Source organism: Manis javanica, chromosome 3, assembly GCF_040802235.1.
Source record: "Manis javanica isolate MJ-LG chromosome 3, MJ_LKY, whole genome shotgun sequence".
Lineage (NCBI taxonomy): Eukaryota > Metazoa > Chordata > Mammalia > Pholidota > Manidae > Manis > Manis javanica.
In genome coordinates this window covers 48,257,581-48,279,429 of record NC_133158.1, presented here as the reverse complement: position 1 = coordinate 48,279,429, position 21,849 = coordinate 48,257,581, and the positions used below count along the sequence as shown (strand labels likewise).

General features: G+C 44.9%; 1 long non-coding RNA gene and 1 pseudogene across 3 annotated transcripts in view; one reads left to right on the top strand and one right to left on the bottom strand.

The window, feature by feature from the left end:
- Window positions 1-21,849, bottom strand: part of LOC140848375 (uncharacterized) — a 127,295-nt gene that overhangs the window by 40,590 nt on the left and 64,856 nt on the right. For 2 of the 3 annotated variants that reach the window (XR_012129144.1, XR_012129143.1), the window contains exons 3-4: window positions 621-732; window positions 49-520 (exon numbers count right to left, since the gene is read on the bottom strand). The exons of the other annotated variant lie outside the window; for it this stretch is intronic. This is a non-coding gene — a long non-coding RNA (uncharacterized lncRNA). The remainder of the gene's footprint in view (window positions 1-48; window positions 521-620; window positions 733-21,849) is intronic. 3 annotated transcript variants of the gene reach the window in all.
- The window catches only part of LOC108408249 (carbonyl reductase [NADPH] 1-like), a 32,645-nt pseudogene continuing 26,606 nt past the window's right edge, over window positions 15,811-21,849 (top strand).

The following is a 21,849-nucleotide window of genomic DNA, read 5'->3' as shown; positions in this document are numbered from 1 at the left end:
CACCCAGATCATATGAGTGCTGTGCCCAGGTTTGTCCAAGGTGCCTACCTGTGTAGAAGTCAGCCAAGAGTTTTCTCATTATGAGCTTTCTGGAACAATCTGACTGTAACTCCCAGGGGAAGATATTTTCCTAGTCTGGGGCTAAATACCTTTGAAACAAAAATCAGTCAAAGGGATAAATAAAGTGGGAGAAACCCTTTTATTGCATACAAGCAGCTGTCCACGTGTACTCGCCCATGTCTCTCATGACCCAGCTGCAAAAAGGGGTGCCACACAACCTCTCCAGTCCAGATATGCCCTAGTTCCCCTGTAACTACCCATTGTATGGAGATGGACAACTTCTCTCCACCCCTTGGAAACACCTGTTGATATGGTGATGCCCTGAGGCTGGGCCGGAGACTACAGAAATGTTGTAGTTTTCCCCACAGCCCACCCGTCCAGAAATCTCACCTCACAATCAACTCACTCACCATCTTCCGCAATGGCCCCTGTGTGAGAAAACTGGAGCACTGTAACCAGACTAATAACATACAATATCAACGGCAATAAAATCATGATATTCCTCAAGCTGGAGAATTCACTAATTTCAAAGTCCTATACAGATTTAGTCCCTAGCTCACCCATTCCACAGGTGGTCAATAGCTGAATGGGTTGGGAGTTCAGAGCAATCACCACACAGCAGCTGCAGCCAGGGGGCAGGTACACAACACATGGAGTTTACAAGGAAATACCCTTAAGGGAGAAAAAATACATGTTTAATGACACCAGCATAGGTAAAATTTTCCACCAGGTGGGATGCATGTAGGAGAGTGGTCCTGTGAAAGGACAGTGGCAGGAATGGTATCTTAGTTTCATCTACAATACCAGACTTTCACCCCCCTCCCTATGGGAGTTACAGATGAGCAATACATAGGGTTATGGGTGGTATGTGCACTGGCCATAAAGATAAAATAAAACTACCGCATAAGATGTGCTTACCTCCCTGATCTTTGGGGGCCACACAACTGTTCCTCCAAGAACGTGTAGTAGGCCAGCTCCCAGGCCTTTTCCCCAAGGTGACAGAAGGGCCAACCACTGTTGTTACATTTGTCAAAATATCCAGAGCCATGTCCACTCAACACAGTCTCCAGCATTTAATGCACTTGGGGCCAGCAGCAGGATGTTGCTCTTCGGGCCATATCCTGGCTTTAATATCTACTCTTTGTTTGGAACATACAGTTGTACAGGAGAGGCAGCAATGTGTCTTAGCATGTCCACAGAGCTTAAGGCTCCTTTTGGGGATTCTCATTCAAATGCCATAGCACTGTCCATAAGCGAACTGACCAGCCCTGTAGACCATTTCTGTCTGACTTCAGACCAGGCTTCAACAAACCAGTGAACCTCTCTATCACACCTGCTGTGGTAGTATTGTAAGGTACATGAAACTTGCACTTTTTTCCTAATTGCTGCACCCATTCTCGTCATGCAGTCCAGTAAAGTGGGTGCCTGTATATCTCTCCATCAACCAAGGCAGGCCACAGGCAGCAAAGAGACCCTCTAGGCCCCTTTTGTTGCTGATCTGCACAAAATGCAGGAAAAGCAAACAGTCCAATAGCTGTGTCCACACAACCTATGGCATATTGGTACCCTTCTAACACAGGAGAAGCCCAATATACTCCATTTGTCACCTGACAAGGGGTATCAGCCCCTATACTTTTCTCACATGTTGCTGCACAACTCAGTGTAAGTCCCTCTTGGAGTGCATAAAGCACTCCTTTTGGACTCTGCTGACTCCTTCTAAGGGCAATGGCAAGCCCCTCCTGATGGGCTGCAGCCCACATTGTCTTTTGACCCATGGGGAACAAATGCTGATATAACCACTGGGCCACATCGGAGGCAGGCTTTCCTTCTAGCAATAGCACCTGGGCCAATGTGTCTGCTTCAACGCTCCCTGGGGATGCCAAAAGCAAATGGTCAGTCACATGAAATACAGTGACTGTTTCAGTCTGACCACATGCCCATAAATACTGCCGTAACACTTGCCCCTGAAGGGGCCAGTAACCAACCATCCAGTTGGCATGTTATCATGTCAGCAGGAACAGGGTGAAGCCCCGATAGATGGCCCAGCAGTGAGTGCAGGCAACTATAGGGAGGGGCTCCTGGGTGATCAGGAGCCATACTGCCACGACTGCTCTTCCCCAATCCGTCCTCCATCCACATGGTCTCAGTCTTCATAATGTGAAGACACAGCCCTCCACTTTGGGGCTGCCCATGAACATAACCGTCTCTATACAAAGCAACTTCAGGTTGCTTTTCTGTCCTCAGAAAGACTCTTGGCTACCGTTAGCTCAATAACAAGTTCTTCCTGTTTTCCACTGTTATATGTCACTGGCCACAATAAGTGTCAGAGTTTGCCACATAAGGGGCAAGAAGAGAGGGCTCTACACTGCATTAAATATGCACCCCAAATGGCCCTTGTACGCATCTGTGCAATGCCACTCCATGGGCTTTGGTTCCGATCTCACACGCACACCACGATGGCATAGATGGTTATTACCATGGTCACAGCTGTTCTGGTGATGGACTCCATTGCCAGAAAGGCAAGGTACAAAGACCCAGTTGCTTGTCTTTCAAGGTGCACTGGACCTCTGCTCCTTTCCCTAGTTGTGACCAGAATCCAGGAGGTTGGCATGTCCATTCAACCCACTGCCAAAGGCCCCATCCTTAACAGTCTTCGGTTGCATGAATATCCGGGAACACAGGGCCTTGGTGAGTCCATTACACTCAAGGCCTGTACAGCCATGACTGCTCGCTCACCCGCACTAAAAGCAGCTGCAAATGTTTCACCCCAGACCCACCAGATGCTCTTTCACACCAACCTATATAAGGGCTTCAGAGTTTGTTCCAGGTGTGGGATGAACACACTCCAGTGTCCAACAGACCCAAAATGTGTTGTAGTCCTGCCACAGTGGTAGTGGTAGGGAAAGCCTGGAAATGTCTATGACTTCTTCTGGGACAACCTTCATTTTACCCAACCAGACAACTGCAAGAACTATATAGACAAACCAGATCCCTGAACCTTGGTGCAGTTCACAGCCCGTCCTTTCTCCTGTAGATGTTGCAGCAGCCTAGGAACTGCCCATTCTAAATCTAAGACTGTGAATGTGCACTGCCGGGCTCCCCACGTGAAGGTAAACTGTTCTTGACTTTCCTGCACTATGTCAATACAGAAGACAGCATTAGCAAGGTCCACAACATGATGGTATATCCCTACTTCATGACTGAGGGTGTCCTTAAGGGAAGCTATAGAGGGGAGAGCAGCACGCAAAGGAGGTGTGACTTTATTCAGATCCTCATAATCCACAGTCATGCACTAACAGCAGACCGGCTTTTTCACTGGTCACACTAGAGAATTGAAAGGACTATGAGTGGGCTTTATGATGCCCACCTTCTCCAACTCCTATAGAGTATCTCCAATTTCCTTGTGTCCCCAGGGAAATTTATAGTGCTCAGTATTTCTCACCCACTGAGGCTCAGGCAGGTCTAATGTAAGTGCTGATCATGTCTCCTCAGAACTCACTTTACCACACATACCCTCAGTCTGAACTCACCTGCAGTCATTTTTCACAACAAGAGTCCCAAGGAAATGCTCAGGGTTGCCAGAAATCACAGAACATTCACCTCTCAGTCTACCAGTACCAAGAAACATTGTTCATTCCTAGTTGACCAATAACTTGCTAATTCTACACGGGGCCTCTAGTTCCCACTCCATTCCCCAAGGTCTGGGCCTTGACCCAACCCTCAGTCAAGCCACAACAACCAATCATCCTCCTGTGGGGCTGAGGATCCAGATGAATCCTGTGCCCTGTCCCCAGGAAGTCTTGCAGGGACACAGGCTGGACATGTGGTTTTGGTTCCACCTTCCATGTCCTGGACCTGAGCAGCCGGAAGTACTACTCTGACTTTAATTCATGCCACAGTTCTAACAAGATCCTATTGGGTTGACCTTCAAGTTTTTCTTTCACTACCCCATCCTTTATCAAACCAACCCAAATCAGGGTCCTCAAGACCTACACGCACCCTTTGCACCTCTCCTTTCAGTCGTAGCCTGTACTTCCTTCTGTGCTCTTATTGTTTCAACCTCCCCTAGATCTGCTATACTATGAGTAGCCTCACTCTTAGGCTGCACTGCGTGGTTGGCAAGAATACTCACTAGGGACCCAAGGAAAGATGGGGGAGCTGCATGGAAAACCAGATTTCTCATTCCTGTGGTGCACAGCTCCTCATCAGGGCCATGGAGGTCCATACTACAGATGATATTATTCATGCCCAAACCCTGTGACACCCCCTGGAGCTCTGCATACAATTTCCAGCTAGTGGGTAAGTATGGTAAATCACCCTGATCAGGCCAAACTGTCCCAGTGACTGCTGTCAGCCAATCCGCAAGTGACTGAAAACCTGAGGTATGACAGGCATCTTCCAACTACTGTTGGAGGGAAGGGAGAATCATCAGGGAAGCCAGCCTACCCATTTCAGAATCCAACATAACAATGTTCTCCACCCCCATATTCCAGAGACACAAAAGCCATGTAGGCAGAGATTCCAACAGCTTGAACTGAAACCGGATGCGCGTGTCCACCAGCTCATCCTGCATAAAGGCACAGGCATGAAGTGCTCCACAACCTTGGGAGGGTGCAACTCCTCACCTGAGGTGCTCAAAGTTGTAGCTTTTTATTTCCTTAATTACAACAAGGTAGCCTTTAATGAGGGAGTGTCTGGTGCCTTGGAGTTGGCCTCAGCGACAGTTTGGCCCTGGGCCCCACCCCATCATCCTCTCGGGACATCTGCTCTACCACCTCCGGAGCTGAGGATGCCGCTCTTCCCTCCCCGACACCCCTACCCCACGGCCTCCTGCAATGCAGATTCTCCTGCTGCCTCCTCCCTCGCTGCTGCTCAGAAATCTTCCAGGGGTGTCACTCTCTTCTCAATAGCTGTCTATTTTTCATGAGGGCATCCTGTAGGTCACTGCCCAGCTCCTTCAGGCAGTGTTGCAGTGTGTCTCCCTCCTGCTAAAGTCTCTCTCTCCCCTCAATAACCCTTCCCACTATCTTGAAAAACAAACATCCCAAAACCCCGGCTGCTGCACAGCCACTCAGGGCCTCGAAGCAGTCTCCCATCTCACAGAGGGCTAGCTAGACAACCTCCAGTGTCTCCACACTTCACCAAAACTGGGGAGGCCCCACTGCCCTAGGAGGTGCTTTATCCCAGACCCATTCCCCACTAGGGGCTCCCCAACTGGAAGCCCCACAGATCCGGCAATCCTGGGGAAAGCTGCAGCCTACACCAGTGCAGACACTGGGGCCTCCCCACCATCCACAGGGAGGGGTCGGGGTATCTCCCCACCACCTCTAAGGGCTGCCCATCCAAGGTTCGCACCCATGAAGACAGAGTCCATGTTTAGAGGTCCTGCCGATTACCATCAGATGTAACTCCGGGGGTGGGTGGGGGGAATATTTTCCCCAGACAGGACAAAGTACCTTTGAAACTGAAATCAGTCAAAGGGACAAAATAAGTGGGAGAAAACTGTCTATTGCCCACAAACACGGAGATGCACTAAGGCCAGGCGACAGATTCTGGAAATGGTGCAGTTTTACCCACACTGACTCACCTTGAAGGAAAGAAGAAACAGGAAGCCTCAGGCTTTAGTTGCTATGATGCTCACCAGAACCCATTTTTGTGAAGCTTCTCAAAGTGTGGCCAGATCTCCAAAATCAGAGTCCCCCACAGCTGCTGTGGCCAGAGTCCTATCTACTCCCCACACCAGGGGCCACAAACCCCACCCAGCCTTTGCATCAGACACCTGTATTACATTGGCTCCTGGGGTTGTGTAACAAAATGCCTGTCACCTTCCAGAGCAACGAGCTGGTTTCCGGGAGGGCCGGCAGCCCCTGGAGGGAGTCCAGCCACGGTGGCTGGGGCTCATCCTGAACCACTGCCCTGTGGCCATTAGCTCCTGTGGAATCTGCAATGGGCTCCATGGAGAAGAAGGGCACATGCCAGGCATAAGGTACAACAAAATCCCCCAGGATTTATAAACCTATGCAGCCAGATAACCTTTGCTTTATCATGGATCAGAACCAGGACACTCATCCAGATTTTCCTTCTGTTTATTTGGACTTTGGAATAGTTTGGTGAATTTCTAAATATTTACGAACTAAACAGGAAATTGCAAGGAATGATACACAGAGATGCCACTGTGTGCCTTTCTCTTAGCCTTCCTCTGTGGAGCCATCTTACACAGTATGCAGCATTGAGAAGCCAGGATATTGAAAGTGACACAATACAGTTATCTGGGACCAGACATTTTCTAGGAGTCATCACAGTTTATAAGAAAAACAATTCCGTCTTTGAAATCTTCCCACATGGACACTGATTACGAACTCTGCTTTCTCTCTCCCCTAGACTACTGTTCCCATCACCTACATACAGAGGCAGATGTGACAATTAAAACCAATGTTTTCAACACCAGAGATGTCTACACAGAGCTGCTGAGAATAGAGAGACCTCAGGGCGAGTCTGGCTGGCAGTCCACATGGGGCGTCTCTGGCAGGTCCTGGCCCCTGACCTCACCTCAGGCCCAGCCCCCTCTCTCTGCTCAGCTACACTGGCCCCCGGGGTGTGTCCCCTCAGGGCCCAGCAACCCATCAGTGCTCTGTCCCCGGCACAAGTGCCTCTTTCCCACTCCCCGCTCTTCAGTCAAGGGTCCCCAGCAGGTCCTTTCCTTCCTCCCTGCCTCTCTCACATGGGGTCTCTCAGTGGGCCTTCTTGCCCTCTCTCCTCCTTCCCTCTCTCTCAGGGGGAGCATATTCAGGAGAGTGGAAACATCACAACCCCAATTTATTAGAATCCCCAATATGTGTCACCTGCCAGGAACATTCCCAGACTCCAGACACACATATGTATGTTACTGCCAGTCAATCTCATCCTGATGGCCATACAACCCAGGAAGCCACCCCATGAAATTCATTTCCAAAACACACTCATCCTTTCCCCAACCATTTGGCATGCGACTTAATCCACCCACAAGTCCCTGGAGGTCACACACACACCTGTTATTATCATTAACCAGGTCCCAGGAGTTGTCCACCTGAGTTTCTCCACAGGCCTCCTCCTCCACCCCACCTGTACAACACATGACCACCTGGGACAATTGTAACACCTCCTAAGGGATGACCTTCTTGAGTATTTTCCTTCCTGAGCCTTCTCTCTACCATCAGCATGCTTACTCCCTCCCAAAAGTCCTTCTCGTGGTTATATAAGACCTTAGCATGTTTTGTATGTCTCTCTGTCATATAATCTGCCTTCTCCCAGGTAATGTTAACTCCCATTCACTATACCTGATATTTGGGACAAAGCAAAGTCTCACTTTACCTAAATGCTCTCAAGCTTCATCCACGATGTAGCAAGGATCCATGCATCATTTCTTTGGAGACTGTCCCTTACTAGACCTGTTTTCCACTGCCACTCTCGAGTACCACATAATCACTCCATTAGTCAATGCTCTAAAGTTGATAAAACCCCAAAATAGAGAAAAGAGAATGCAATCCATTGTTCTGAGGTGATTTGATTTCCCATTGCTTGTTCAGGCTGGCAGTCTTCCAACGAGATACACTGCATTCATCTTGGAACTGCCAGTAAACCAGTCATCCTTTGGTTGGTCATCACACACATGTACAGAGAGCACTGCCTACATGTCATCAGATCCTCAAGTCATGCTAGTGAGCAGCTCCTTACATTTCCCTTAGTATGTTTCTGTATAATCGCTACTCATTTTCTTATGCAATTTCTGGGAACGGCTTTCCCCATTTGAGCATTTCTCTGACGTTATCTGAGACAGTATAGGCAACACAAGTTTCAAGACTGTATCATGTCCTTCCTGCACAAGGCAGTCTTCACTAAAGCTCACAGCAGCTGGTTATTGCCTCTCCAAAGGACAAAACCCCAGTGACATTGGTATTTATCATTCTTGTACACACTTTCTATGTAACAACAGGTGTTGAATTTTTGGAAGAATGGTGCATGTCTCTGCCATGGTGAACTTGGTAGCTCTTCAGCAGTGCAGCCCAGAAGTGAAGCAGTAGTGTAAGAGTGAGACCATCACAGAGGAGGAGCTGGTAGGGCTTGCCAGCAAGTTTGTGGAAGATACAAAGAACAGAGTGCACTTGAAGGAGGGCTGGCTTTATATGAACATCACCATCTGTGCAGTGACAAAGCTTGTTCTCACAGTCCTACCAAGAATCCATACCAGGACGCTGAGTGAATAGAAGAGAGGGGCCAAGATCCTTCAGATGGCCTGCAGTCTGGGTGGGTGAGAATGGACATGGGGGCGTGGACAGCAGTTGGAGCACAGTAGAAGGAGTGAGGACCCCTGTGTATTTGGCCCCTTTTCCCTCAGATGCTGACGCTACCAGCAGTATGTCAAGGAGAAGAATGTAGGGCAAGGACTCCTCTTAGACTTCCCTTCATTGGCCCAAGTGTGTGCAATCTCTGGATTTGAGCCAAATGACATTATTTTGACTCTATTCAAAATATCCCCATCCAGAAAATAAAGAACACCAGGAATGCGTTTCTGTCCATGGACTACTGCTTCCACTGGGTACTTATCTGTGACTGAATTGAGATAACTCTGTGATATAGGGAGAAACATCCCACCGACGAATGACAATCTGAGACAAATAAATAGTTCTTTACAAATTTCCATTTATATAGACTGTTCATGAGCCAACTGTCAGGTATCTAGTAGACCTATAGCCAGGCTAGAAAGAGAAGGGAAAATACAACTCAGAGATAAGTGAACGTTATGGGAAGGGTCATGAAGTAAGTGTTTTCACCTTTATAGGCCACATGGTCTTGTTGCACTCAGATCATGTTGTAGCAGAAAGGTAGCCACAGACAACATAGAAACCGATGACGGTGGTTGGCTTGGAAGGAGCTCTTACCAAAGGAGAAAGGGCAGGCGGGAAGGAACACTTTCCAAGACCAACCGGTCTGACCTATCATGCCAGCTCTGAAATCACTACATCCTTCACTGGCTCACCCAGTGTGGCCTTGCAAACCTGTTCCACCTGGCATGCTCAGCACAACAGGGGCCACCATTGCTGATTAAAGGCAGAAGAAAGCTACGCCCACAGTGAATCCCAGCAATCCCACAGTGAGTCACAGCACACAGGCATGCAGAAGCCAGCTGTGGGATGACCCATTACTTGCACACAGGCAGTAAGATGGGCTCTGCCCACATCTGACTAAAAGCCACCGCTACTCAGAGGCAGCACAGAACCAGGCTCTGGGAGCACAGGGTTTTGTGGTTCTGGGTACTAGAGAATGCCTACTTCATAAAGGCATTGCTTTCTAGACCAGGAGGCACACAGCCCTTCTATCTAATGCAAACGAATAAACACAGAGACTCAGACAACATGAGGAGGCACAGGAGAATGTTCCAATACAGAACACCAGGAAAAGGGCTTAGGAAATGGGGATAAGCAGTCTTTGTCATAAAGAATCCAAAGTAACAGGCATAAAGACACTCACTAGTATGTGAAAATCAACTTGTGAGTAAAGGAGAATTTCAACAAAGAGATAGAAAAATTAAAAAGACACATTGAGATCTGAAGAACACATTCACCAAAATAACAAATACAGTAGTAATGAAAAAAACAAATAACAGAATAACCAAATAAGAAATACAAATAGCAGGCTGCAGGAGGCAGTGGGACTCAGCAGCGTGTAGGAGGATTAAGAACTGCCAAGTAAACAAGCTGAGGAACAGAGAGAAAGAAGAATTTTTAAACATGATAAAATGCTAACAGAGCTGTATGACAACTCCAAATAAAACAATATTTGCCTAGTAGGGGCCCCGGAAGGAGGAATGAGGGGCAAAGGGGTAGAAAGTACATTTGAGGACATAGGAGCTTATCCTACAGGGTCAAGGAAATAGTGACCCAGGTCCTAGAAGCACAAAGAGCCCCTAACAGGATGAACTACAAGACAACAACACCAAGACACACAGTAATTCAAATGGCAAATACTCAAGATAAAAAGAGAATCTTAAAATCAGCAACAGAGAGGCAGACAGTTCCCTATAAAGGAAATTCCTCAAGGCTATCAGCAGACTTCTCAGAAACTTTACAGGCCAGATGGGAGTAGAATACAATATTCAAAATATTAAAAGGGAAAAGTCTACTCTACCCAGTAAGGTTATTATTCATTCTTGAAGGAGAGACCAAAAGTTTCCAAGATAAATGAACATTAAAACAATTCACTGGCAGAAAATGTTAAAGGGACTTCATTAGATGGAGTTCTTAGGGCTAAATATTTTTCATCAGTGAAAATAAATCTAAAGTAAAGGTAGTAAACCAACCACTTACAAAGCAAGCATGAAGTTCAAAAAACATTCATCAAGGAATATACAAACATAGCCAATTACTATAACATGTACATAAAAGGTAAATGAGGAAACAGAGCAGTAAAAGTGGCCCTTAAGAATGTGTTCACATAGAGCAACCATCAGCTTAAAATCAAATGTTATCTGTGTAGGAAACTACATATGAACCATATGGTAACCAGAAACCTGAACCTTATAATAGATACACAAAAAAGATAAAGAAATTAATATATTAAAACCTTAAAGAAAACCATAATCTCATAAGAAAAGAGTATAAAAATGAAGAAAGGAAAGAGAAGAACCAAACACAAAAATAAGAGAATACATCATAAAATGTAAAGTACATACCTACCACCAATTGCTTTTAATGTAAATGCATTAAACGTGCAAATCAAAAGATATACGGTGACAAGATGGATAAAGAAACAAGACCCATCTACATGCTGCCTACAGGAGATTCTTTTCAGACATAAAGACATACACAGACTAAAAGGGAAGAGACTGAAAAAGATTTCAAACAAATAAAAGAATCGAGCAAGAGTAGCAGTACTTTTATCAAGCAAAATAGAATTCAAAATAAAGAACGTAAATAAAGAAAGGCATTACAGAATGATAAAGGGATCAGTTAAACAGGAGGATGTAACAATTTTAAATATCTATGCACCTAACATAGGAGACCAAAATATATAAAACAGATACTAACAGAACTTAACAGAGAAACAGACAGCAACACAATAATGCTAGGGAATTTTAACAGGACACTTACATCACTGCATAGATCATCCAGACAGAAGATAAGTAAGTTCAACACAGTGATGTTGAACAACATTAGCCCAGATACACTTAATACATATATAAGGAACATTCCATCCCAGAGCAGCACAATACACATTCTTCTCAAGTGCCTATGGAACATTCTCCAAATAGATTACATATTAGGACACAAGAAAGTATCAATTAATGTTTTTTAATTGAGATTATATCAAGCATCCTTTGAGACCACAATGGTATGAAACGTGCAATTAATTACTTGGAACAAAAAAACAGAAAAACACAAGCCTTGGGACTAAACAATATAATTCTAAAAACCCAATGGATCAATGAACAGCTCAAAAAGGAAATCCAACAATATATGGAGACCAAAAACCCAGGAAAACCAAAAATGTGTGGAATGCAAAAAAAGTGTTTCTAAGAGGGACGTACATAGCTACACAGGCCTACATCTAGAAAAAAGAATAATCCCATATGAACAACATTACCTAACAATTAAAAGACCAAGAAAAAAGAAAATCAATAAAAGGCCAAAGTTAGTAGATGGAGGGACATAATGACAATGAGTGCAGAAATGAATGAAATACAGAATAAGAAAACAATTGGAAAAAAACAATGAAACCAAGCACTGGTTTTTAAGTTAACTAAAAAAATAGACAAATCCATAGAAAGACTTATCAAAAAGCTATAAAAAGGAGAGAGGACACAAATAAACAAAATCAGAATCAAAAAAAGAATAGTCACAACCAAAACCATAGAAATGCAAAGAATCATTAGAGAATTCTATGAAAAATTATATGTCAATAAATTGGATAACTTAGAAGAAATGGACAAATGCCTCAAAATGTACAGTCTTCCAAGACCAAAGGAGGAAGAAATAGTAAATCTGAACAGATAACCAGCAATAAATTCAATAGTAATCAAAATATGGACAAGAAAAAAAGATCAGCTGGCTTCATGGGTGAATTTCACCAAATATTTAAACATGGGATAACACTTATCATTTTTAAAGGATTCCAAAAAATAAAGGAGAGAATACTTCCAACCTAATTCTAAGAGGTGTGCATCACCCGACTACAGAAAATGGCAATCCAAAACAGAAAATTCCAGACCAATATTGTTGACAAACCTGAATACAAAAATCCTCAACAAAATTTTACCAAACTGATTTCAAAAATACATCAAATGATTAAACATTACAACCAAGCAGGATTTATTCCAGGGATGCAAGAATGGTATAAGCCTCATAAACCAATCAATGGGATACAACACATCAACAAAAGGAAGGATAAAACCCATATGATCATCTCAATAGTTGATGAAAAAGCATTTGAATCCTCACCCATTCATGATAAAAACTCAACAAAGTAGGTATAGAGGGGACATCCGTCCATATATTAAAGGCCACATAAAACAAACCCACAGCTAACATCATACTGAATGACAAAAAACTGAAAACTTTTCCTCTAAGATCAGCATCAAAACAAGGATGCTCACAGTCACCACTTCTATTCAGGAAAGTACTGGAGTTCCTAGCCATAGCAACCACACAAGAAAAAGAGATAAAAGTCATCCAAACTGGTAAGAAGGAAGCAAAACTGTCACTATATCGGGATGACATGATTCTGTTTCTGGAAAACTCTAAACAAAACACTATTAGAACTTGGATTTAGTAAAGCTGCAAGATACAAAATAATATAGAGAAATGGGTTTCATTCCTGTATATTCATTATGAACTAGCGGAATGAAATCAAGAGAACAATTCCATTTGCAATTGCATCAAAAAGACTAAAATATCTAGGAAAAAACTTAACTGTGGAGGTGAAAGACCTATACTCTGAAAAATAAAGACACTGATGAAAGAAAGTGAAAACAACACAGATAAATGGAAAGCTATCCCTTGCTCACGGATAGGAAGAATTAATATTGTCAAAATGGCCATCCTGCCCAAAGCGATTGACAGATTCAGTACAATTCCTACGAAAATACCAGTGGCAGTTTTCAATGAACTAGAGTAAATCATCCTAAAAATTATATGGAAACACAGAAGGCTCTGAACGGTCAAAGCAAAATTGAGAAAGAAGAACAAAGCTGGGGTTGTCAGAGTCCCTGATTTCAAGCTATATTACAAAGCTACATTGCTTAAAACAGTATGATATGGACACAAGAACAGACACATAGATCAACAGAACAGAATAGAGAGCCCAAGAATATATATTCAATTAATATATGAGAATGGAACCAAAAATATACAATGGGGAAAACTCCATCTCTTCAATAAATTGTCTGGGAAAACTGGAGAACTCTACGCATGAGAAAGAAACTGGACCACTGTCTAACACCATACATGAAAGTCAACTCAAAATGGATTAAAGACCTAAATATAAGATGCAAAATCAGAACACTCTTACTATAAACCACAGGCAGACACCTCTTAAACATGAGAAGGAGAAAAGATTTTCTGATACATTTCCCTGGGTAAGGGAAACTAAAGGAAAATTAAACAACTGGGACTACATCAAGCTGTATGGCTTCTGTGGAGCAAAGGAAACCATGAACAAAACAAAAAGGCACCTACTATATGAGAGTATAAATGCTCAAATTATATATCTGATAAGGGACTAATATACAAAATAAATAATGAACTGATATGATTCAACACCATAAAAACCAAATAACCCAATACAGAAAATTGGCAGAGAACCTGAATAGACACTTTTCCAAAGAATACATACAGATAGCCAACAGGCACATAAAAATGTGTTCCATATCACTAATCACCAGGGAAATACAAATCAAAACCACAGTGAGTATCATCTCACATGAGTCAGAATGGCCGCTATCCAAAAGCCAAGAAATAACATGTGTTGGCGAGGATGTGGAGATAAGGGAACCCCCCTACACGTTGGTGGGAGTGTAAATGGGTCCAGCTCTATAGGAAGCAGTTCAGAGGTTCATCCAAAAACTACAATTAGAAACACCAAAGACCCTGCAATTGCAGTTCTAGGAATATACCAGGAAAAAACTAACTCCCTGACTTGAAAAGATGTGTGCACCCCTATATTTCATGCTGTATTATTCACAGTAGCTCAGATACGGAAGGAACCAAAGTGCCCAGCAGCAGGTAATGGATAAAGAAGTGGTGGTGCACAGACACAATGGAATATTACTCAGCAATAAAAAGAAGGAATTCTTGCCATCTGAAACTACATGGGTGGACCTAGACAGTATTGTGCTAAGTTATATAAGCCTTCTGAGAAACATAAATAACCTATGATTTTACATACATGGGAAAAGATGAACAGAATGAAACAAATGAAAAAAACAGAAAAAAGACTTAGAGACACTGAGAAGTGACAGGTGGTTACCATTTGGGAGAGACTGAGGTAAGTGGGTGAAATAGATGAAGGGGATAAAGAGGTAAAAAATCCAAATCATATTTAGGTTAGTCATGAGAATGAAAGAAAACATAGCACAGAGAATACAGTCAATAGTTCTGTAACATCCTTCTATGTTCTCAGATAGTAACTACACTAGTTGGTTGAGCATTTAGTAACATGGATTATAGTTGGATAACTATGTTGTACTTTTGAAACCAATATCATTTATCAAACTATATTTCAACAAAAAAGGACACAGGAAAATGGGCAGGATGGTCGTAGGAGTGCAGTGAAGATTAAGTGCAGGGACACAGATACAAACGTTGGAAGTACACGGGAAGGGAAAGCGTGCAATCACGTGAGAGCCTGGGCGTGGCCCTAACACAGCAGGGCAGTGACAGGGAGCTGCTCCCTGCTCCCCACCAAATCCGGCCCCTCTGGGCCTCGTGGAGGGCACCCCACTGCCCTCCACAGAAGCACCCAAAAAAAGACTAAAAGACGCCTCTGCTCTCAGGATTATTTTCACTCTTCACCAGTGAATGTCAGGCTTATGGGAATGAAAAGTGATGGTCCCCAAAAAATAAGAGCAAGGCCTTATTGTAAAGGAGAGGGTACATTACCAGTGCTACCTGCACAGGTTGGTGAAGTTATTTACCCTGAATTTATTTTTCTTAATTGCCATGGGAGGAATATTTTTGTCTAGATCAATACCTGATCACCTCAACTGCTAGCTTGCAAGCGTATTCTCAAACCACAAAAATGGTTTATTCCCCTTAATTCATTAAAACTACCACCTAACTACACGTAACACTTATTAAATTGCACCTGCAACAAAACGGAAAGGCTGGATATTTACCAAACCTACGGATTATGTAACCATGAAATGACACATTCCAATCAACCGCTGGGTACCCAGGGAGAGCGCATACACATTCCCTGCCACCTGGGGGCACCTGGGCTCAAACTGGGGACCAGCCCGCCTACAGCACACGTCCCATCACAGGACCCACTGTCCCTAACTCTGTCTCCTGAGTTTCTCTCTGCCTAAGGAAGCCCGGGGCTCACTGTCCTCAGAACCGCTTCCCGGGCCCAAGTCACCTCATTGCCTCTTGGGGAAGAGCAAGCAAACCCACTCTGCAGGCAGATGGGCCCGACCCAGCCATCACTCTGCTCCCGCTCCCCAGGGGTCCTCCCAAAGCAGTGTCCCTCCCCTGCCCTGACTCTCACCTCCTACTGAGCCCTCGCCAACCTGTGCTGCTTTGGGGAAGCGCACCTCTTCACCCAGAATGTGTTACTGGCTCTGAAGTGGGATCACGTGAGTGCTGTGTCCTGCTGGGCCCAGGGGGCCTCACCTGGAGAGGCCGACCGAGGGAGGGGGCAGGACGAATCCTTCCGGGATACTTGGCTCCTCCTGGAGGGAGGGTCACAGGCGGGGCTTCCCTCTCTAGAAAACACAGCGCTGGTTCCCAGAAGCTCTTATAGAGCAGGTTCTCTGGACTGTGCCAGGCCTCTGCAGCCTCCACGTCCTCGGCTAGCAGGCCCGTCTGCCTTAAACGCCATCACCCCCACACCGCCCAGCCATGACATCCTACAGCCGAGTGGCGCTGGTCACTGGGGCCAACAGGGTCATTGGCTTGGACACCGTGTGCAGCCTGTGCCAGGAGTTTGGAGTTTTCTGGGGACGTGGTGCTCACGGTATGGGACACAGCACAGGGTTATGCGGCTGTGCAGCAGCTGCAGGTGGAGGGCCTGAGCCCGCGCTTCCACCTGCTGGACATCTGCAACCGGCAGAGCATCCAGGCCCTGGGGGACTTCCCGCTCAAGGAGTACGGGTGCCTCGACGTGCTGGTCAACAACGTGAGCATCACCTTCAAGGGTAAGGAAGGTGCTGGGTGCTGGGAAGGGACCCCTTGGTGAGGGTGTCCAGCCAGGGTGGGCTAGGGATTCTCCTGAGCCACTGCAGTGGGGCCTGTACATCCTGCAGGATCCAGACAGGCTCCCTAGGGAAAGACGTCACCCTTCGGACGTCAGGGAAATTCGAATCCTACAAGATTTCCAAGGCTTTCTGAAACAGGGTCTTTGTATGATCATGAAGTGGACTCTTAGGGCTTCCTCCAATTGTCTGTAGTTTGTGTTAATGGGACTAGGGAGCAGTTTGGTAAATTTTTCACTTATTTAAAATAAACAAGAAATTGAAAAGAATGACACACACAGATCCCATCCTGCACACTTCTCATAGCCTTCTCTAAAGGTGCCAACTTACACACTGTGTAGCTTTAAAGAGCCAGGAAATTGATCTTGACACAACACTGTTAATCAGAATTAAGACCTTGTGTACAATTGTCCACATTTCACATGCACAAAAATAGTCTATCTTTCTGCAGAAATATCCCACATGGCTACTACTTAGTAACTCTGTTCTCTTGTTCCTGGAAGAACAGATGATCGCACAAGCTTACATTTTCAAGCAGAAATGACAATGAAAACCAACTTTTTTGGTACCCAAGATGTCTGCCAGGAGCTGCTGCCTATCGTGAGACCCCAAGGTGAGACTGGTGAGCAGCCCCCCGGAGTGTCCCTGGCAGGATCGGGCCCCACTGCTCCTGACCTCGTCCCCAGCCTGGCCCCCTCTCCCTGCTCTGCTACACTGGCCCCCAGGGTGTGTCTCCTCAGGGCCAGGGGCCCCTCTCCCAGGACTACACACTCCTCAGTGGCCTTCCGTGCTTCTCTCCGTAGCACAACCACCTCTTCCTCTTCTTCGACTCTTCAGTGCAGCTGTCCCACGGGCCCTTCACTTGCTCCCCTCCCCTCACGCCTGCAGGTCCCTGAGCATAGCTTCCCACCCTCTGCCCTCCCCGCCTGTCTCTAGTGTGATCTTATTCCAGCAAACAGAGCCTTCTCCACCCCAATTTATTAGGCCTTCCAAAACCCTGTCAGCTGCCTAGATACATCCAGAGCTCGTGACACTCAATTATCTGTTACTGTCAGTCAATATTGTCCTGATGTCCACCCCTCCCCTAGAATCTTCCTTGCATAATACATCGCAAAGTACACTCACCCTTACCCAAACCTTTTGGACTCTGACTTGATCCACCCCCTCAGATGCTAGAGGTCACCATAACCACCTCCTACTTTCATTAACCAGACCCCAGGAATTATCCACCTGAGTTTCTTACCAAGCCTCCTCCCCCAGACCTACAACAGATGTTCAGATGTCATTTGAGGCAACTGGAACCCCAATAAGGGAACCCCTTATTGAGGCCATTCATTCCTGAGCATTCTCTGTACTCTGCATTCTTACTCTCTCCATAAAGTGCTTTAGGAGCAAAGTCCAGGCCCTTCGCATGGCTTGTAGATCTCTCTCTCATCTGACCTGCCTTTTTCCTGGTCTGTGTTTCTTCTCCTTTACCAGGAATAATATTCCACACAAAACAAACTATCATGTTACTTTGGAAGTGACTCTTCCACTTCCTACCCCAAGGTGTGGGATGGGATGGGGAAACACCACCCCTTCAATACGCCAAATAAGACATGCAGAAAGATGGCAGCATGAGAGGAGAGACACAGGCTTCCTTCTAAAACTGGATACAATTAGAAAATATAGTTGGTGCAACTAATCCTGAGACAGCAACAGGAAAGGGGATGGCGCCAGACTGCAAACACCTGGAGAAAAGAGCAGACCTCACCGAATGGGGTAACGTACCAAAGCTGTGGCCCAGCAGGACCCGAGTCCTTCCCCCACCTCAGCACACTGGTGGGAGGAAGAAAAACTGAGCAGGGAGGGGGTGGAAGCCTGGGACTGCTGAATACCTAGCACCGGAGATCAGCTCTGGGAACACAAACCTACATTTCATGGTGCTTTCATGAGACTCGCATGAGTACCAAGTTGGAAAGTTAATACAGGCAGAGTTCCTAGGGAGACTGGGATTCCGGCCACTTGTGGAAAGAAGGGATCCATATCTGGCTGCTCTGAGACAAAAACTTATACCTGTGTGACTGGCCCACGGGCTCAGGCAGTGGAGACAGGCACAGCAGCAGGGAGGTAGGGAAGAGCTCTTTCCAACCCCCAGGCACCTGTACCGCTCCCCTGCAACCCCCGACATTGCTTCAGGGGCTGAGCAGCTCCAAAATAGAGCTTCTGGATACTAGAGGGCACCATATAAAAACAGGAAACACCAAAGGAACCTTGTCCAGAGTAAAATTATTAATACAACTCCCGAGAAAGATTTAAATGATATGTACCTTGTGACTCTTCCTGAAAGGGAGTTCAAAATAAAAATTATCAACATTCTAATGGAGGTAAAGAAAGACATCCAAGAACTCAGGAGTGAATTCAGGTTGGAGATCCAATCATTGAAGAGAATGATGCAGGGTATTAAAAGCAGGTTGGGATTGGATTAAAGATGGCAGTGTGAGAGGAGAGACAGAGGCTTCCTCCTAAAACTGGATACAATAAGAAAATTTAACTGGTGCAACTAATCCTGAGAGAGCAACAGGAAAGAGGACGGCTTCAGACTGCACACACCTCAGCGATCGGGGTAATGTACCAGAGCTGTGGCTCTGCGGGAACCTGAGCCCCTCCCCCACCCCAGCTCACCAGCGGGAGGAAGAGAAATGGAGCAGGGAGGGAGTGGAAGGCAGGGGACTGCTGAATACCTAGCTCCAGAGATCTGAACTGGGAGTACAAACCTACACTTCATGGTGCTTTCATGAGACTCACATGACTACTGGGTTGGAAAGTTAATACAGGCAGGGTTCCTAGGGAGACTGGCATTCTGGCTGCTTGTAGACAGCAGGGATCCATATTTGGCTGCTCTGGGACAGAAGCATACCAGTGTGACCAGCCCACTGGCTCAGGCAGTGGAGACAGGCACAGCAGCCAGGAGGCAGGGAACAGCACTTTCCTACCCCCAGGCACCAGTACCACTCCCCTGTGATCCCGGACATTACTTCAGAGGCTGAGCAGCTCCAGAATAGAGCTTCTTGACACTAGAGGCATGATATACAAACATGAAATGCCAAACGATACTTGCCCAGAGTAAAATTGTTAATACAACTCCTGAGAAAGATTTAAATGATATGGACCTTGTGACTCATCCTGAAAGAGAGTTCAAAATAAAAATAATCAACATTCTAATGGAGGTATGGAAAGACATCCAAGAACTCAGGAATGAATTCAGGTCAGAGATCCAATTGTTGAAGAACACAATGGAGGGTATTAAAAGCATGTTGGATATGGTGGAGGAGACAATAAATGCAATAGAAACAAGAGAAGAAGAATACAAAGAAGCTGAGGCACAGAGAGAAAAAAGGATCCCTTAAAATGAAAGAATACTGAGAGAATTGTGTGACCAATCCACGCGGAAAAGTATTCGCATTATAGGGATACCAGAAGAAGAAGAAGAGAGAGAAAGGGGTAGAAAGGGTCTTTGAGGAAGTACTTGCTGAAAACATCCCCAAAATGGGGAAGGAGATAGTCTCTCAGGACATGGAGATCCACAGATCTCCCAACACAAGGGACCCAAGGAAGACAACACCGAGACACATAGTATTTAAAATGGGAAAGATCAAGGATGAGGACAGACTGTTAAAAGCAGCCAGAGGCAGAGATAAGATCACATACAAAGGAAAGCCCATCAAGATAACATCATACTTCTCAGGAGAAACTTTATAGGCCTGAAGGGAGTGCCATGATGTATTTAATACCATGAAGCAGAAGGGCATGGAACCAAGATTACTTTATCTGGCAAGATTACCATTTAAATTTGAAGGAGGGATTAAACAATTTCCACATAAGCAAAAGCTGAGAGACTTTACCTCCCAAAAACCATCTCTGCACTCTACTTCGGAGGGGCTGCTATACATGGAAGTGTTCCTAGGGTTGGATAGCTCTCACCAGAGGTAGTAAAACCATGGTAGGGAGGGGGGAGCAGCTGATTGTGAGGCAAATGAAAAACTATATTGACGTATCCCCAAAGTCAATCAAGGGATAGACAAAAAGTACAGAATTTGATACCTAATATATAAAGAATGAAGGAGGAAGAAAGAGGAGGAGAAATAGAAGAGAACCCTTAGATTCTGTTTGTAACAGCACACTAAGTGAGTTAAGTTAGACTTATAGATAGTAAGAAAAGTAACCTGGAACCTTTGGAAACCATGAATCTAAAGCCTGAAATGGCAATAAGTACACACCTATCGATAATCACCCTAAATGTAAATGGATTGAATGCAAAAATCAAAAAACATAGAGTCACTGAATGGATAAAAAAACAAGACACATCTATATGCTGCTTACAAGAGACTTACCTCAAACCCAAAGACATGCACAGACTGAAAGTCAAGGGATGGGAAAAGATATTTCATGCAAACAACAGGGAGAATGAAGCAGGTGATGCAGTACTAGTATCAGACAAAATAGACTTCAAAACAAAGAAAGTAACAAGAGGTAAAGAAGGGCATTACATAATGATAAAGGGCTCAGTACAACAAGAGGATATGACCATTATAAATATATATGCACCCAACACAGGAGCACCAGCATATGTGAAACAAATACTAACAGAACTAAAGGAGGAAATAGAATGCAATGCCTTCATTCTAGGAGTCTTCAACACACCATTCACTCCAAAGGACAGATCAACCAGACAGAAAATAGGTAAGGACACAGAGACACTGAACAACACACTAGAACACATGGACCTAATAGACATCTATTGAACTGTACTCCCAAAAGCAACAGGATACACATTCTTCTCAAGTGCACATGGAACATTCTCTAGAGTAGACCACATACTAGGCCACATAAAGAGCCTCAGTAAATTCAAAAAGATTGAAATTCTACCAACCAACGTTTCAGACCACAAAGGTATAAAACTAGAAATAAATTGTACAAAGAAAGCAAATAGGCTCACAAACACATGGAGGCTTAACAACACACTTCTAAATAGTCAATGGATCAATGACCAACTTAAAATGGAGATCCAGCAATATGTGGAAATAAAGGAGAACAACACAAAGCCCCAACTTCTATCAGACACAGCGATAGCAGTCTTAAGAGGAAAGTATATAGCAGTCCAGGCATATTTAAAGAAGGAAGAACAAACCCAAATGAATAGTCTAATGTCACAATTATCAAAATTGGAAAAAGAAGAACAAATGAGGCCTAAAGTCAGCAGGAGGAGGGACATAATAAAGATGAGAGAAGAAGTAAACAAAATTGAGAAGAATGAAACAATAGAAAAAATCAATGAAACCAAGAGCTGGTTCTTTGAGAAAATA